Raw genomic sequence first — 19688 nt, forward strand, 5'->3', positions numbered from 1 at the left:
ATTGTCTCCCAAAAATACACAGAAACCGGACGTAGAGCGGCGAGTATCCGAGCATCCAGCCCAATCAGCATCCGAATAGGCAACAAGAGTGTGTGAAGAGGAGGAATGAAGAATGAGACCAAGATCAAGTGTTCCTTTAAGATAACGAAGAATACGTCTGATTAGAAGAAGATGTGGTTCTCGAGGATCATGCATGTGAAGACATACTTGATGGACGGCATATGAAATTTCTGGTCGGGTAAGAGTGATATACTGGAGTGCCCTAGTAAGACTACGATACTGAGAAGGATCAGAGACCGGTGCACCGGCAGAAGCAGAAAGTTTGGATTTGGTGTCTATAGGTGTTGGAGAAGAATTACAGTCAATCATGCCAGCACGACGGAGAACATCGATGATGTACTGACGTTGAGATAAATGAATAGTGGAGGGAGTGCGGGTGACAGAGATGCCAAGAAAATGATGAAGAGGACCAAGATCTTTCATGGAGAATTCATGGCTAAGTTGAACAATTATTTGATGAAGAGTGGTTTGAGAAGAAGCAGTAAGAATAATATCATCTACATAAGGGAGAAGATAGGCAGTGGCCGTGCCATGATGTAAGACAAAAAGAGATGCATCGGACTTAGATTCAATAAATCCAATGGAACGAGCATAGGTGGCAAAGCGTTGGAACCATGCGCGGGGAGCCTGTTTGAGACCATAGAGGGACTTTTGAAGATGACAGACATGTGTAGGAAAGCGAGCATCGATAAATCCAGATGGTTGCTGACTATAGACTTCTTCATTGAGATTTCCATGCAAGAAATCATTTTTTACATCTAGTTGATGAATTGGCCAAGATTTAGAAAGCGCGAGAGAAAGAACAACACGTATGGTGGTAGGTTTGACAACAGGGCTGAAGGTTTCGTCGTAGTCAATGCCGGGTTGTTGTGTAAATCCGCGCACTACCCAACGAGCCTTATGACGAGTAAGAGATCCATCGGAGTTATATTTGTGGCGAAATATCCATTTGCCACTAACAATGTTAGCACCCAAAGGGGGAGGAACAAGAGTCCAAGTGCCATTTGTCATGAGAGCATCATATTCGTCTTGCATGGCTTGACGCCATGAAGGATCACGAAGAGCAACAAGATAATTATGTGGAAGAGGGGAGCCAACCGTGACGGAAAGATTAAGACGATCGATGGGACTGGGTAGCTTACCGGTTGTGCGACGAGTGCGATGTATAGGAGGTGGTGGTGGCGGGGTAGGAATAGGAGAAGGGGTTGGTGAGTTGTTGGGAGTGTGTAATACGGAGGCGGTAGGAGAAATAGGAGAGGATGGTTCGGGTGGGGGCGCTGCCGTGGCAGGAATAGTGGAGGTGTTCTTTGCCGCGGCAGATGGGTCGGCTGCTGCTGTAGGGAATGGAGGAGTTTTGGTTGTCGTGGTATGAATTGGGTCAATGATTAGAGGATCGAATATGTCATGGTGAGGTGGGTTGGGAGGGCTAGGTGTTGGAGCATATGGGAAGGTGTTCTCATCAAATGTAACGTGACGGGAGATGATGATTCGCGGGCTTTCAAGATCAAGACATCGGTAACCGCGATGCCGAGAAGGATAGCCGAGAAATAAGCAACGAGTGGCACGAGGAGCTAATTTATGTGGTGTGGTGGATGAGGTGTTGGGATAACAGAGGCATCCAAACACACGGAGATCATGATACCGAGGATGATGACCGTGGAGGAGAAAGAAGGGTGTACTAAGGTTAGATGAATTGGTGGGTCTAATGTTAGTGAGATAGGTGGCAGTGTGTAGAGCTTCAGCCCAAAAAGAAGAAGGAAGAGAGGCTTGAAATAGTAAGGTACGAACAACATCATTGGTTGTACGAATAGCTCGCTCGGCCTTGCCGTTTTGTTGAGATGTGTAGGGGCAGGAAAAACAGAATAGAATGCCATGGCTGCCGCAGAAAACATCTAATTTAGTATTGTCAAATTCTCTGCCATTATCACATTGGATGGATTGAATAGTGAGATGAAATTGTGTAGAGGCATAAGCATGAAAGGCGACAAATGTGTTATAAACATCGGATTTTTTCGAAGAGGAAAGCTCCAAAAATATTGAGTGAAATCATCGACAATTACTAAGTAATAGCAATAGCCAGATGAGCTGGGTACAGGGGATGTCCAAAGATCACAATGTAGACGCTCAAACGGACGAATAGTATAGGACTGTGATGGAAAAAACGGTGACCTAACATGTTTTCCTAATTGACAAGCATGACATAAAGTAGAGCCGGCTTTATTGTAGGGGATGTGCTGAAGTTGATGAAGACGCGACATGGTGTGGGAGCCGGGGTGACCTAGGCGACGATGCCAAATATCCGAAGGAGATGTGGTGACATGGGCTTCATGGCTGGCTTGGCAGACTGGATAGAGGGGACCGGAGCTATTGCATCGAAGAATCACGATCCCGGTGAGAAGATCCTTCACAGAGAAACCATAAGGGTCAAATTCGACGGAACAAGAGTTTTCAGTGGTGAATTGACGAACAGAGACAAGATTTTTGATAATTTGTGGAACGATGAGAATTTTGCGTAAATAAAGAGGAATAGATTTGCTAGTTAGAGAGTAGGAACCAATATGTGTAATGGGTAGAGTAGCACCGTTACCAACAGTGACAGATTGAGAAGCAGATGGTATTAGAGAGTCGAAGTTACCATGATCGGATGCCAAGTGGGAGGATGCACCAGAGTCCATATACCACTCATGTGTGCCGGGAATCTGCATGTTGTTGAGAGCCGCTAGAAGCGCAGGGTCGACCACCGAGCTTGATGAAGGTGACTGCAGCATGTTGGAGTTGTTGTTGGCATGGCCGTACGCAGTGTAAGCTTGAGGAGTAGTGTTGGGGCGAGGACCAAGTAGACCTGGAGCAGGAGCCTGCCATGGACGTGACTGCCAGGAAGAGGAGGGCTGCTGCCATGGAGCCTGTGTGTGTTGTTGCTGAAGATATGCTATCGTCGGAGCGCCCGTCCATGGGTTGAACTGCCACGGATTGTCGCGGCCGCGGCCACGTCCACTGCGTCCGCCACGTCCACGGCCACTGCCGCGGTTGAAGGTGGAGCCCGTTCCGTGCCCTCCAGAGCCGACGCCCCCGGAGCTGATAGGGAGAGGAGCACGTTCACCGCCAGCGCTCGGGAAGATGCTGTTCCCGCTAGCCCAAAGGGCAGTGGATGCCGCGTTCTTGGCATCAGTTTTCTTCTGGCTCTCTTCAAGGATCAACGCCGAGCGGGTCTACAGGAACGAGGGGAAGGGCACCTGGAACGGAAGAAACGAGCGGAGGTGGGTGAAACTGTCGTTGAGGCCACGCAGGAGGGTGAGGACGAGTGTTTCGTCACTGATCGTCTGGCCAACATCCACGAGAGAATCAGCAAGGGACTTGAGCTTTGTGCAGTAGTCACCGACGGTCATATCGCCTTGCAGGGTGTTCCTGAACTCCGCTTCCAGCTGGATTGCCCAATGCTTTTTATTGTCGCGGAAGAGATTCTCGATGGCGTCCCACATCATGCGCATGGTGGAGCCGGGGCGCATGACGATGCCGAAGAGGTCGATGGAGATAGAGCCATAGATCCAAGTGAGAACCGTGTAGTCGTCGCGGCCCCAATCCGAAGCCGGCGAAGTGTCGGAGGGAGTAGCGCCGACATCGCCGATGACATGAGCTGTAAGGCCATAGCGGCCAAGGGCGACGAGGAACAGCTCGCGCCAGTTGGTGTAGTTGGAGGCGGTCAGGTCGAGGGTGATGGGTACATGAAGTTTGATGGATGTGGCATAGGTGGAAGGGCTTGGCGTGGAGGCTGCTAGGGAGGTTGCTGGAGCTTTGCCCATCTCGGCGGCGCGACGATCAAGTTCTTCCTGGCGAGTCTGCAGGAGAGACTCGCGTTCCTTCAACTCGGCCTCGAGCTTCTTGAGATCGTCAGCTGTCATGGTGCAGGTAGAAGGCTAGGTTGGGATTCGATTGGAGAGGCTTGTGTGTATTAGGATTTCAAAAGGAGGGAGGATACGGCTGGTGTCTGATACCATGTAATGTAATATGATCGGGCTGCTAAAGTGCGCGCCTCGATTGATCTCATTGATTGGTATATATACAGGGTTACAAAACTTGTATCGCAAGTTCATCAAGTCGGTTTTAACCTTATATGGTAACCAACTATACAGGATCAATTACAACACGTGGTCGATCCGGTTGGGGATACGTAGAATCATCTAACAGCGGCGGCGGCTCCGGCGACGGGTGGTGAAATGGCGGGCGGCGGCGGCTCAGGCGGCGGGGTTCGGCGGCGGCGGCAGCTCCGGCGGCGGGTGGTGGCGGCGGCGGCGGAGTCGGCTAGGGTTAGGGTTTGGCGAGGCGCAGCTCGGTGGGCTGACGGGCTCGGGGCGGCGCCTTATAAAGGCCCGGCCGGATGGAGTCCTGGCCGAACACGGCCCAAAGTCGGTTCGCGTTTGTTTTTAAATAATTTCGCGCAGAAAAACAAATAAAAGAAATACTAAACGGACTCCAAAAGTCCCAAAATAAATTTTCCCCGACTTTTAAAATCAAGCCGGACTAGATGAACATTTATTTGGGGTCTAAATGAAATTTTGAAAAACACGCATTTTTCCTAAATTCAAATAAAATAGCAATAACTCCCAAAATAAAATCATATTTGATTTTATTAAATCCTCAATATTTCTTTATTTTGGGAAAGTCATTTTATTCCCTCTCTCATATTTTTATAATAGGAATAATTGAAGATAAAATAAATAAAATCAAATGATCCTATTTTCAAAATTTGAGAAAACTCAAATATGAAAATAACGAAATCTCCAACTCTCTTCAAGGGTCCTTGAGTTGCGTAGATTTTCTTAGGATCAAACCCACAAGCAAATAAAATATGATATGCAGTGATGATCTAATGTATAACATTCCAAATTGAAAATTTGGGATGTTACAAACCTACCCCCCTTAAGATGAATCTCGTCCTAGAGATTCGGGTTGGCTAGAAAATGGGTGAGGGTGGTCCTTCAACAGTTCGTCCTCTTGCTCCCAGGTGGCTTCATCCTTGGTGTGGTGGCTCCATCGAACTTTGCAAAACTTGATAACCTTGCTGTGGGTGACTCGGCTGGCATACTCAAGAATCTTGACTAGTTTCTCCTCATAGGTCAAATCACCGTCCAACTGAATCGCTTCCAGCGGCACTGTATCCCTTAGCGGTATATCAGCCATCTCTGCGTGACACTTCTTCAACTAGGAAACGTGGAATACATCGTGAACTCCTGACAATCCTTCGGGCAATTCCAACTTGTAGGCTACTTCTCCCATACGCTCCAAAACCTTTTATGGTCCTACAAAACGTGGTGCTAACTTTCCCTTGACTCCAAAGCGCTTAACTCCTCGAAGTGGACATACTCAAAGATAAACTCGCTCTCCACCTTCGTAAACTATTTCCTTATGTTTAGAATCTGCGTAGATCTTCTGCCTAGACTGGGCTACCTTGAGCCTATTGCGAATCAATTTCACCTTCTGTTCAGACTCCTTAATCAAATCCGGTCCAAACAACGGGCGGTCTCCAACTTCATCCCACGACAATGGGGTCCTGCACCTCCTTCCATACAAGGCTTTGAAAGGGGCCATCTTAAAACTGGATTGATAACTTTTGTTGTAAGAGAACTCTGCATATGGCAAATTGTCTTCCCAACTAGATCCATAATCTAGCGCACAAGCTCTCAGCATATCCTCCAAAATCTGATTGACTCTCTCGGTCTGTCCATCTGTCTGTGGATGAAAAGCTGTACTGAACTCTAGCCTGGTACCCAAAGTTTCATGCAACTGATTCCAGAACTTTGAGGTAAACTGGGTTCCTCTATCTGATACAATGCTCCTCGGAACTCCATGCAGACATACGATCCTGGTCATGTATATCTTTGCCAACTTAGCACTAGTGTAAGTAGTCTTCACTGGGATGAAATGAGCTACCTTTGTCAAACGATCGACTACAACCCAAATCGAGTCATAGCATGAATGAGTTCTGGGCAAACCTATAATAAAATCCATGCCTAGCTTATCCCACTTCCATTCGGGTATTGGCAATGGCTGTAACAATCATGCTGGCTTCTGATGCTCTCCCTTTACCCTCTGACATACATCACAAACTACTACATACTCCGCAATATCCTTCTTCATTCTGGTCCACCAGAAAGTATCCTTCAAATCCAAATACATCTTGGTATTTCCTGGGTGAATCGAATATGGTGAATCATGGGCCTCCTGCAGAATTAACTTCCTGATCTCCGGGTCATTGGGCACAAAAACACGGTCTTCAAACCATAGGGTATCGTGCTCATCCTCATGAAATCCTTTAGCTTTTCCTTTGCTCATCTTCTCCTTTAAAGAGGCAACCTCCTTGTCAGTCTTCTGAGCTTCTCTGATCTTATCCATCAAGGTAGAATGAATCTCCAATGCTGCTACATAGCCTCTCGGAACTATCTCCAAACATAGCTCATGAAGGTCCTCGGCTAACTCCTTCGGTAAATCTCCCGTCATTAGTGTGTTGACATGGCTTTTACGGCTCAGCGCACCGGCTACTACGTTAGCCTTTCCGGGATGATAATGCAATCTCATGTCATAATCCTTGATGAGCTCCAACCATCTCCTTTGCCTGAGATTTAGCTCCTTCTGCGTGAAAATATACTTCAAACTCTTGTGATCCGTGTACACTTCACAATGGTTTCTAATGAGAAAATGTCTCCAAGTCTTTAATGCATGCACTACTGCTGCTAACTCCAAATCATGCGTGGCATAATTCAACTCATGAGGCTTAAGCTGTCATGAGGCATATGAAACAACTCTTCCCTCCTGCATAAGCACTGCTCCAAGTCCTCGACATGAAGCGTCGCAATACACCTCATAATCCTTGTTTTGATCTGGCAAAATCAACACTGGTGATGTAACCAAACGTTTCTTCAACTCCTGGAAACTGGCCTCACGTTCCTCAGTCCATGCGAACTTGGTACCCTTCTTCAACAACTCCGTCATAGGCTTCGCAATCTTCGAGAAATTTTTAATGAATCTCCGGTAGTATCCTACAAGTCCAAGAAAACTCCGGATCTCTCCAACTGTCGTTGGTGCATCCCAATTTGTCACAGTGACAACCTTGGTGGGATCTACTGCTATACCTTCTCCGGATATAAAGTGTCCGAGGAATCCAACTTCCTTCAACCAAAACTCACATTTGCTAAACTTGGCATATAACTGATGTTCTCTGAGCTTCTCAAGTACCAAACGCAAATGCTCCTTAGGCTCCTCTTCATTCTTTGAGTAAACCAGAATATCATTAATGAACACTACAACGAACTTATCCAAAAACTCCATAAACACTTTGTTCATCATGTTCATAAAATAGGCAGGTGCATTAGTCAGACCAAATGACATAACAGTATACTCGTACAGCCCATACCTGGTGGTAAAAGCCGTCTTAGGTATATCCTATTCTCGAATCTTCAACTGATGGTATACTGATCGCAGATCGGTCTTGGAAAATACCTTAGCTCCTTGCAATCGATCAAACAGATCATTGATCATCGGTAGTGGGTACTTGTTCTTGATTGTTACTTCATTCAATCCTCGATAATCAACAACCATCCTTAACGATCCATCCTTTTTCTCCACTAGAAGTACTGGCGACCCCCAAGGCGAAGAACTTGGGTGAATATAACCTTTATCCAGTAACTCCTTAATCTGCTTCTTAATCTCCTCCAAATCCTTTGCGGGCATCCTGTATGGTCTCTTAGATATTGGCCCTGTGCCTGGCAAAAGCTCAATCAAAAACTCAATATCTCTATCCGGTGGCATGCCTGCCAACTCCTCTGGAAATATGTTAGGGAAATCCTTCACCACTGGTACTTCCTCTTGCACAACTCCTGATAAGGAATTTACTTGAGTCCTCTTCGGCACATGCCGGGATACATACTTGATCATTCTTCCTTCTTGCGTCGTAAGCAAAATTGACTTACTGGCGCATTCAATGTTCCCTTCATACTTCGATAACCAATCCATGCCTAATATCACATTCAATCCTTGAGATTCCAATACTATTAGGTCCGAGGGAAATACATAGTTACCAATCCTTAATGGTAACCGATCACACCATAGACTAGCCATATACTCTGATCCAGGCGAGGTTACTAACATGGGTGACCTAAGGGCTTGGGTTGGCAGTTTATACTTATCCACAAATCCCCTTGAGATGTCTGAATGCGATGCACCAGTATCAAAAAGAACGAGTGCAGTAAATGACTTAACCAAAAACTTACCTATTACTGCATCTGGCTGAGCTTCAACCTCCTTCACGTTAACGTGGTTCACCTGTCCCCTATTGAAAGGGTTCGGCTTCTTCCCAGAGCTTCCATTACCATTTCCATTCTAGGCTTCAGGACATTCATTGGCGTAGTGTCCAGTCTTCTGACACTTAAAGAAAGTGACTTGGCTCAAGTCTCTCTTGGCTGGTGTTGATGTGTTGGTACAGTTCTGGCCGTTGCTTCCTCCATTCCCATTACCATTCTTGGGGCCATTATGATTGTGCGAGCTTCCTCCCCCATGGGTATGCTGAAAAGGTCCTCCCGGTTTAGGGGTAAAACGCGGCTTTTGTTGAGCTCCAGAATTGTACTTCCCTTGTCCATACTTCCTCTTATGGTTTTCAATCTGCTGTTGCTTCCCTTCAATCATAAGTGCGCGATCTACCTACTCCTGGTAGTTGTTGAAGCTTGCTACCATCAACTGCATGCTCAACTCATCATTCAGTCCTTCCAGAAACTTCTCCTGTTTAGCTGCATCCGTAGCAACGTCATCTGGGGCATAATGTGCTAGCTTACTAAAGTCATCCACATAGTGGCCAACTGTCCGTCCTCCTTGGCGCAAGTTGCGAAACTCACGCTTCTTCATGGCCATAGCTCCTGCTGAAACATGGGCAGTACGGAACGCCTGCTGAAACTGATCCCATGTGACAGTGTCGATAGGGTAAGTGGCTGTGAAATTCTCCCACCATGATGCTGCGGGTCCTTCAAGATGATGTGCAGCAAATTTCACCTTTTCCGCATTTGTGCATCCTGCCGTGGTCAACTCCCTTGCTGTCTTGCAGAGCCAATCATCTGCAACAATCGGCTCGGTGCTACTGGAGAACACCGGCGGATTCAGCCTAAGAAAACGGGTTAAGTGATCAACAGGTGGTGGCGGTGGTGGGTTGTTGTTGTTGTTCCCCTGATTCTGATTCTGGACTAGCAACTGCATCAACATATTCTGCTGCTGGATCAACTGAGTGAGCTCCGGTGGGAAGGGAAATCCGAGGTCACGTCTCGGAGGCATCTGATGGGTTTAGATGGGAGAGATTAGAATAGAATGAGGTCTAATGGGAAAACACCACCCAAATGCACATGAGGCAATGCACACAAAATCACTTCATTCAATCAAACAAGGGCATACAATCGGTCTAGAACTACCGTTATAAAAGTGCTTGGACTATGCTATATACATGGTGGAACACTACTACTGTTATGGTGGTCAACTAGAAAAACTGCTCCGATGAAGACTCCATGATATCCACTCCAGCTTCGTCAACATAGTCATCATCACTGTCATCTGGATCCAAGTCGGTGTTGTCGATGATGATGTAGTTCTCCGGGCAAGTGCAATCATCTTCTCCTCCAGTTGCGGGAAATACCATGAACACTTTTAGCTTCTTCTTCAGATCATCATTCTTCTCCACTAGTGTTGCTATTTCCTCCTCATATCCATCGCGCGTAGACTTGAGTTCTTCTTCCAGCTCCGTGATTCTTGTCATCGCCTTCTTTAGATCTATCATGCCTGCACACATCTGGTTCTCCTGGCATCGAATGTGCTGATTTAACTCCTGGATGAAAGCGGCAATTGATCTATCCTTCCTGGTGCTGATCATCTCCCATTGCTCATCTCGGCGCCCACAAATCTGGTAGATAGTATCCTTGAGACCATTGCGGTAAACTTCTCCAATACGTCCCATGGTGATGTGGGCTGCCATGCTCTTTCCTAGACTCCAGGTTGGTGCATCAAAGGAAAACTCTATGGGCTCAGTGACGGGCATGAACGTCCTTCATGGAACTTGAACTTGAATCATCCAGCGCTCCTCTTCAGGTAAAGTGGAGTTGTAGGTTCCGGTGAAGCTTGGTACTCCGATGTTCAGGTACTCAGTGACTTCCTTCAGGTGGCGTCCAAAGGGTGTATCTTCATCTGGTTGCGTGAACTTGTTCCTTGCATCCGCCATCCTAAAGAGTAGAAAAGATGAGAAGTCGGAAATGAGAAGAGTGAGTAGTGATCTAGGGCTTTAGCTTAGTGGTCATGTCCTACAGTTAGCGTGTGCTCTGATACCATCTTGTAGCGACCAGACCTCAACCAGTCTGATCTCTGTGCATCAGTGTCATCCCTGGATCAGTAATGCTGACACGCACAGTACTTGAAGGATTTATAACAGAGTAGCAATCACACACTTATTACATCGAATGTCTCAAAAGAGAACTTATTGCAATAAATATGGCTTAAGGCCATCTAGCAACGATAACAGCGGAAGGCTTGGAAGATAAGCGAGTCCATCAACTCCAACGGCATCACTGAGTATAGAACCATGACCTAAAGGCACCTTACTCGTCGTCTGAAAAGTCTGCAACATGAAGGTTGAAGCCCGAAAACGGGTCAGTACATGGAATATGCTGGCAATGTAACACATAGAGAGTAATGGAAGAATAAAGCTATACTACATGCATATATGGCTGGTGGAAAGCTCTATGGCTACAGTTTTGCGTAAAGCCAGTTTTTCCCTACTGCAAAGGAATAAAATTTTATTTAACTATCATGGTGGTTGTTAAACATTGAGAGTGTAGACACCCTCTCAATCCCAATTAAGCATCATCATTAAAACCCAACAATATTAATTAAAGTAACATGATGAGATTCACATGATAATCCAAGTACTAGATACTCAAGATGTCCATAACCGGGGACACGGCTAACCATGATTAGTTTATACACTCTGCAGAGGTTTGCACACTTTTCCCCACAAGACTCGATCTCCTCCGTTGGGATTCTCGCACTATCTGATGTTTGAGAAACGGATGACCGAGGCATAGTCTTTCAGAAGCGGTAGCACCTTACGATCGAGTAGACAGTACCAACCTACATCCCCTACATCTGCTAGTCTACCACTGTAAGAGTTCGCACGACTTAGTCAACTATGCTAGAGCGCATAGTAGCTTGTGGCTGCACACGAAAGTTTCTAGTATGAATAATCTCATGATCCTTTTGAGCCTGGGTGGCGGTCCATAAAGAAAATAGGCAATCGCTAGAATACCCAGGTGCCTCAATCCACCCAGATGTGTGTTTAAGTTGCCACCTTAAATAAACCATTAATTTAACAATCTCACATCTGTCATGGATACACTCACTCAATCCACGTCTACTATCATAGCATGGCAATATAAGGAAACATAGAAGTAACTCCCAAGGGTTTGATAATAAAAACAGGTAATAGGTACTACCTCATCTACTCCCCAAAACCCACAATTTAATTAGATCCTAATCATGCAATGTTTGAGGATTGATCTAATGCAATAAAACTGGGTAGTAAAGAGGTATGATCAAAGTGTTACTTGCCTTGCTGATGATCCGCGAAACCTAGAGCTTCAAAGTAGCAAGCGGCGCACTCCGGGTACTCTATCGCAAACAAACAAGCATACAATAAGTACTCATCTAATGCACAGGTAAAACTCAAATAAGAGATCTAACCAGAAAGTTCAACTTAAGAACTCCGGTTTGCAAAAAGAATCAAATCAAACGAAACAATGAAAGTCAAACGGCGAAAGAAACAAGCTTCGTTTACTAATTTGGATCTAAGTCAAATTTTACAAGAGCAAAATCTTGTTTGAGTTGGTTAAACGGAAAGAGGGTTTCGAGACGAAACTCCAGGCGCTTGAATCGCCTGATTCCGATAAACGAGCGAAAAGTTATACTAGAACGAAAATCGGATCAGAAATCGTGATCAGAAATAATCCCGGAAAATCCAAGAAAAAGAAAAATGACAAACATATTAACGAACGAACGTTTGTTTTCTGGAACTAAATGGTGAACGTGTCCGTTAAAATGAACGAACGAGCGAACGCTCTCTAAATAAACTAAATCGGAAATAAGCCGATCTAAATAAAAAAACCGAACGAAAACCAAATGGAAAGCCGAACGGTTTTCTCGAGGAAAACCGCCGGCGGCGGGGCGGGATCAACCTCGGCGGGGCGGCGGCGGCTCCGGCTGGGTGGCGGGGTTCGGCAGCGGCGGCTCCGACGGCGGGTAGCGGAACGGCGTGCGGCGGCGGCTCGGGCGGCGGGGTCCGGCAGCGGCGGGTGGCGGCGGTGGCGAAGTCGGCTAGGGTTAGGGTTTGGCGTGGCTCGGTGGGCTGACGGGCTCGGGGCGACGCCTTATAAAGGCCTGGCCGGACGGAGTCCTGGCCGAACACGGCCCAAAGTCGGTTCGCATTTTTTTAAATAATTACACGCAGAAAAAGAAAATAAAAGAAATACTAAACAGACTCCAAAAATCCCGAAATAATTTTCCCCGACTTCTAAAATCAAGCCGGACAAGACAAACATTTATTTGGGGCTTAAATGCAATTTTGAAAAACGCACATTTTTCCTAAATTCAAATAAAATAGCAATAACTCCCAAAATAAAATCCTATTTGATTTTATTATTAAATCCTCAATATTTCTTTATTTTGGGAAAGTCATTTTATTCCCTCTCTCATATTTTTATAATAGAAATAATTGAAGATAAAATAAATAAATGATCCTATTTTCAAAATTTGAGAAAACTCAAATATGAAAATAACGAAATCCCCAACTCTCTTCGAGGGTCCTTGAGTTGCGTAGAATTTCTTAGGATCAAACCCACAAGCAAATAAAATATGATATGCAGTGATGATCTAATGTATAACATTCCAAATTGAAAATTTGGGATGTTACATGTTTTTATTTATTCAGATTATAAAAATATATTTCTACCACTCATATTACACTTTTATCACCATCTCTTCGCCGAACTAGTGCACCTATACAATTTGCCATTGTATTGGGTGTGTTGGGGACACAAGAGATTTCTTGTATTTGATTGCAGGGTTGTTTGAGAGAGACCATCTTCATCCTACGCCTCCCATGGATTGATAAACCTTAGGTCATCCACTTGAGGGAAATTTGCTATTGTCCTACAAAACTCTGTGCTTGGAGGCCCAACACGAGTCTACAAGAACAAGTTGTGTAGTAGACATCAGGGAGCATGAGCCAGGTGCCGGTAGGCTTCTCCGACCACACGACGAATTGTAGGAGCACCTCGGCTGAGTGGAAGCACGGCCGAGGAGGACAGGCAACCATGGCACGCCTCCTCATTGTAGGGGTGCCTCGCCCTTGGCGTCACCCGCCATGAGAAGAAACACCGACATGGTCGGCCAAGGCGCACCCACGCCCCCGAGGAGCTACTACAAGAGTCGCGACGTGCTTGCGGGGGTGGCCTCGCTCTCTCTTGGGAGGTGGCGAGTCAGGTCCCGCCTTGGGGGCCTTCCCCTTCTCGGTGGCAGAGAACTTCCTCGTCAGTTTTTGTGATTTTCCGGGGTTCGTTTGGACATTTTTATGCATCAACTAAGTTTTCAATGCATTTATGTGCATAATTCAAATTTGAACTACATGCACATGCTCCAGTGCATATAAATTGGTTGAAAAATCAAATATTTGTCCTTGGGTGCATACTTAGGTCCAATGCAAGAAGTGGGAATAAATTTCGAACACCGGGGCATCGTTGATTGCCGGCAAAACGTTGAGATACTTTATTTTTAAATTATAGTAAATCCAGAACTCGTCTGAAATTCATGAAACTTGGCATGCTATCATGGAATGGCAACCAGCATGTAGTGGTATTTTTCGTGTCCATTTTGAGAGAAGGCGCACTCGAATAACAGCCAACAAAGGCATTTTGAAAAAATAGCTGCCACTTTAATATCTCAAACGTTTGTATAATTTGAACCGTGTCCGCTCTGTTAACCATTCACGTGACGCCACATGTCTTGGTTTTAATGCCTATAGATTTTAATGGCTCTTGATCGCAAACGTTTTAGGTAGAACACCCGTATTCAAAGTGAGAGCAGGATTTGTGCATCTCTTGAACGCAAATGGTTCTTTTGGATGACTCGTGTGCAACCACTTACAAACAATTGTAAGATTTGCATCTTTCATATTGGGTATGTCGACATTTGTCAAACCGGAAAGATTGACATTTGTTGATCCAGTAATATTGCCATTTGTCAACCTTGTAACACTGCGATTTGTCAAAATATGAAGCTAAAAATCACTAGCAGTATCTAATTTTTGCAACTAAAATTCAGTAATTAAGCATAGATGGAGGCGAGGAGGCATGTTCAGCCAGGCGTGCAGCGGGCGGCGCAGTAATATTCAATTTGACAGCGGGCGGCGTAGTTCCAGATACGGCTTTAATGCACACGAGGGAGAGGGTAGCGGTTCCCAAAATGTTGAACGGCCAATGATGCATCCTCCTTCAATTAGCATCATGGGAATGCATGAGGGAACTAATGGGAGGAGGACCGGGAAAAGAAGCAGCACAATGTGAATGCAACACAGTTTTCACTCATATAAAGGCGCCCCTCCATTCTAATGCATCTACCACATCGTACGCACCTAAGCATTTGCCTAAGCACCTACACTAGTAAGTGCAAAAGTGCTCACTCCAGACCCATGGTGGCGATGCACGCGAGCGGCCAGCGGTTGGGCCAGATGGTCCACGACACCGGCCTATCGTATGGCACCGAGGATCGTCTCCAGACGATGTTGGCGACCGGCTGGTGGATGGCCACCATTGACGCCAGCTACGACTCTCAGTTGGACTAGATGGTCGTTCCCACCACCAACAAGTTCACCATTGTCAAGAAGCTCGCAGACGACATCGCCGTACTCCTCCAGCCCATGCGGCCGGGCTCCTCATTGCCTACCACCTTAATCGGCCTCCATGGTCGGAACCTCTTTCAAGCACTGGTGGCCCTGCGACTGCCCGTCGACGCCACGAAGAATGCCCACCTGGAGGTCGCGCTCGCTGCGAGGCGCCTCGCCCTGCAAGAATTCGTCGACCTACACATCCACGTGTACGAGCAAATCGTGTACATAGGTATCTACAAGGCCAGTGAGGATTCTATGGCGTTGTCCTTCTTCAGCCGGCTAGAAGCCTTGGATGCCTTTGCTGAGAAGCACCTTGACCTCGCCACAAAAGCGGCCGCTCCTTAGCCGCCGGTCGATGGCCCCGAGCACTGAGTTGAGGAGGAGGAGGTCGTACATTGATGGATGCATCTTTCTTCTTGCCTCCTGTGACCACCACTACGATTGCATCATCGTAGCCTTAATTCCTATTGTGCTATTGCATTCTCGTTCCAGTCAATACAGACATGTGTGATCCCTTTGCTTAATTATATGCATAACTGTAACTAGCTAGTACTCCATCCGTCAATTTATAAGTTGTGCTGCCAGTGTTCGGGGCTGGCGCACGATCACGCACGTTCGTGTGCACGCGGTTGCACCAGGCGCGGCGCGACGATGCAGTTACCTCCTGCAAAAACTGCCATGTAGGGGATGTGGCATTGACCATTGGGCGGCAACAGTCGGTCATCTGGGTGCCCAATAAAGGATGCAAACAGGGGTACTACAGCAGCAAGACTAGCTTCCCTACCGATAGCTCATCTAACAGAACTTCCAAGTTAACTGTGCTGAGGCTTGAGTAGTCATCAGATGGGTGACCGGATGGGAAGTGGCCTCGATGTTAAATTAACTGATGTGATGGGTAACTGTAAACATTTAATTACATTGAATGTATATAGTGCTCCATCATATTAGTTGAATTAACCTCGAGGTCCTTGTTTTGTAAATTTTGACATTTTTTGTTTTTTGTACACATGTTGATTGGCTTGAAGAAGGTCTATCTCGTTACTTTTTGATAATTTTTGTTTTTTGAACACATGTTGGTTGGCTTGAATGAAGGTCTATCCCATTACTTTATGACATGTTTCCAAAACATGGACCTCGAGATTAATTTAACTAATAGGATGGAGCAATATATACATTCAATGCAATTAAATGTTTTCCAAAAAAGTGATATGATTTCTGTGAAACTTATAAGTCATGTATGTCAAATTAACCTCTGTGTACTTGAACCTCCGGGCCTTTTTGTCGCGTATCACACATCTTGTTAAGTTGAACCATTTATTTTCTCTTGCCTAATCGAAAATAGTTCATTTGACTGAACCGTATGCCGTATATCACACACACCTTGATCCGGCTGACCATTTCTGTTGCTTTTCCTAATAGCAAAAAGTTCATCGGAGCGAACTGTATGCCATATATCGCACACACATTGATATGGCTATCCATTTATGTTGTTCTGTCTAATCGCAAACAGTTCGTCTGGATCAACTATGTGCCCTGCATCGCACACGCAACTAAAATCTGAACCGTGTTTGATGGCTCTGTCATCGCAAACGTTTTGCACCTTTTGACGATTCTTTTACACCACCGTTCGCGATTATTGCATCGCACATAGTTTCATCGAATGGTCTCTGATCATAGTGTCGAATTACAAGCATCCTGTAGTAGTGATATATTGTTTCCGATATTGCTCATGAGGAGACCCCCCATAGTTTCCTCATACATGTTTGGAGATTTTGATCACTCCCATCCATTGCATGATCCCAATGATTATGTGCATAATATGCTCCCCATGAATGAACCTGATATTGATGTGCCATATATTTGTATGCTCAATTCGCATCCCCATCGTGTTACACATAACATCTATTATTTCATGATGGATGACATGTTCTTATACCATGCATCAAATTTCTTTGAGTATTTCTTATCTTGTGCTAACTCACATGTGTACATACACATCATGATGGATGATGTGTACATTTACCACACACAAAATTTCTTTTGTTTGTGTATTTGTTGTGTAGGTACCCATGCTTACTTGTCAACCTCACAATCCCATGAGTTGACAAAACGAGATCTAGAGAGCAACGATGACTTGGGATCCCGTGGATTGGCTTTCACACCATTCCCATCGCGCAAAGACTTCGCGCATTTCTTTTACATGACCCTCACATGGTTATGGGTTATTGTCCATTATGTAACATTTTCCCATATTGTCATATTCACCTTGCATGATATGATAATTCCCATGCTTTTGTCATGCATTTGTGACCCATGCTTTGCATTACACGTGATGATTGATTCTACTACTTGATTGTGCATTTGCAGGCTTGGTGGAGATATCATTTGTTATTGCCATGTTCCATTTATGACCAATTCCTATGATGATACTATTATCTTGCTTTGTGTTCGTGATTGCAATATGTCATGTGCATTACCTATACCTACTATTTGCTCACATGACATGATTGCCATGATTTCCCCTAGTGTGTTGCATCTTCTCTCCACTAGTTTGCACAACATGATTTCTACGCTTGACTTTGTTGCATCCCCAATGATTCATACTTGCTCATTTCATGCAGTTGATGACAACCATTGCCATGCTTTGCACATGATTGTTATTGCTTCTTGTCATATATCTCCATGTGTTGCCTCTCTCATGCTAGATGATTTGCCATGAATTGAGTGCAACAATGATTTTAGTCTTGCTAATGAGATTGCCCCCATAGTATTCTCACATATCTTTGGAGATTTTGACATATTTCTTGTGAAGCATGCTTGCCTTACTCTTTGCATCATATACCTAGTGCCATGAATATCCCCATTGTTGCATCATATTATTCATGCACTTGTACTTCTAATGGTTATGTGCAAGAGAATAGAACCATCATGATGGATCATGTGTTTATCTACCATGCGCATACGTTATTTCTTTTGTTGTGTGCATGTGTAGGATACTTGGACTCGATGTCGACTTCCACTTCACGTGAGTTGACCATTAAAGCTCTTGAGAGTGAACCGCCTTCTGCCACGACGATTCTACATCGCACTTGCTTGTGCTTCAGCATTTTGAAGGATGCACAAGGACATGCTTTCAAGGTGATATCCTTCTCTTTTGAGAACACCCAAACCATGAGCATGGATATTATGGATCCTACTACTTGTGTTGCTTTCACCATGAGACTTATTGGTCATCTTGGACCATTTGATTGCACACATGTTAGAGATCTTGATTCGACTTGTCATTTTCACCGTTCCATGCCTCATACTACAACAAGAACCCCCCTTTAGCAACGCATAGATGCGTTGTCGTTTGTCTGTATTAATGTTGCTAAGGTCTAGACCAACAGATTCATATGTGTTGCCGTTGTTCGCGTTGCAAGGGTCTACTACATCGTATATAGATCCGTTGGTAATCGAGGCACTAATGTGTTGCAAAGCAACAACGGATTCATGCAACGCTTCTATGTGTTGGTGCTTGCAAAATAGAATAACCTCGATATATAATCATTTATAACATTGTTTGTGCTTGCAAAATAGAATAACCTCCATATATAATCATGTGTAACATTAGGTAGTTTGAATGGCAGTACAAGGTAGGACTTTAGGAAAATACAATAGAGTAGAAATTAAAATGCTATATTTATTCAATGGAACCATTTTTTACATTACGTACAATGGAAGTATCATCTACTAGGGGTACATCACTTCCTTAGAAAATAAAATAAAATATCGAATTTCTAAACATTCAAAAAATGTCTTGTTTCTCCTCCAAGTACCAAGAATCATCATACGTTCTCCAAGATCCAAGTAATCATCTCGTATTGAAATTCTCAACCTACAAAGAAAAACCATAATACTATTTTGGAGTAAATTCGAAATGAAGTTTAAAAATATACATACTATGCACTCCAAAGTGTGCAAGAAAATATTGTTGGGGGAATGACATAATATTATGTATATCTGACAAATAACTTAGTAGGAGGACATGTTAAAAGACTGATTATCTTTGCCAATTGCGTGTGCCTGTTCCCTACGAACAACCAGCGGCATGTATTCACTACTAACAATTATCTAGACATTATATTATATCAACAATGAGATGAATTAAGAAACCAACTAAATGATGAGTAGGTAAGCAATAATATCGACTACTCAAAGCACAAGTGCTCCCTGGGTGATTTTGGTAATTAATGTCAACATATCTCTTGTTGGACTAATGCTTCTACCTAGTATGTTTCAGATAAGTTCAACAATGGAGTCGCATGGACTACAGGATGTGGAACACCTTCAAGATGCTGAGGACAAAGGATTGGCTCAAGCTCAAAGCTTAGGACTCTATATTTTCTATTTTAGTGATCGAAGATCACATTGAGTCCATAGGAAAGCCAATACTATTAAGAGGGGATGAGGTGTTGCTTAATGAGTTTCTTGCTCAAAGTGCTTAGTGATATGCTCCAAAGCCCTCAACCACTTTCTCATATCCACATATGTCCCAAACCAAAGTCAAACTCGGCCCCACCGAAACTTTCTATCCGACGCCATTGAGTTCTATTGACATAGCCACTGCCAGAAACCCTAATCAATTCGGTCTCACCAATGGGATCTCGGTCTCACCGAGATGGGCTTG

General features: G+C 44.7%; 1 pseudogene; it reads right to left on the reverse strand.

Moving 5' to 3' along the window:
• Nucleotides 1-2424: 2424 nt before the first annotated feature.
• Nucleotides 2425-3959, reverse strand: LOC147979534 (uncharacterized; annotated as a pseudogene).
• Nucleotides 3960-19688: the final 15729 nt, after the last annotated feature.

Source organism: Triticum urartu, chromosome 3A (assembly GCF_056163025.1).
Source record: "Triticum urartu cultivar PI428250 chromosome 3A, HENAU_Tu73, whole genome shotgun sequence".
In the NCBI taxonomy this organism is placed as follows: Eukaryota; Viridiplantae; Streptophyta; class Magnoliopsida; order Poales; family Poaceae; genus Triticum; species Triticum urartu.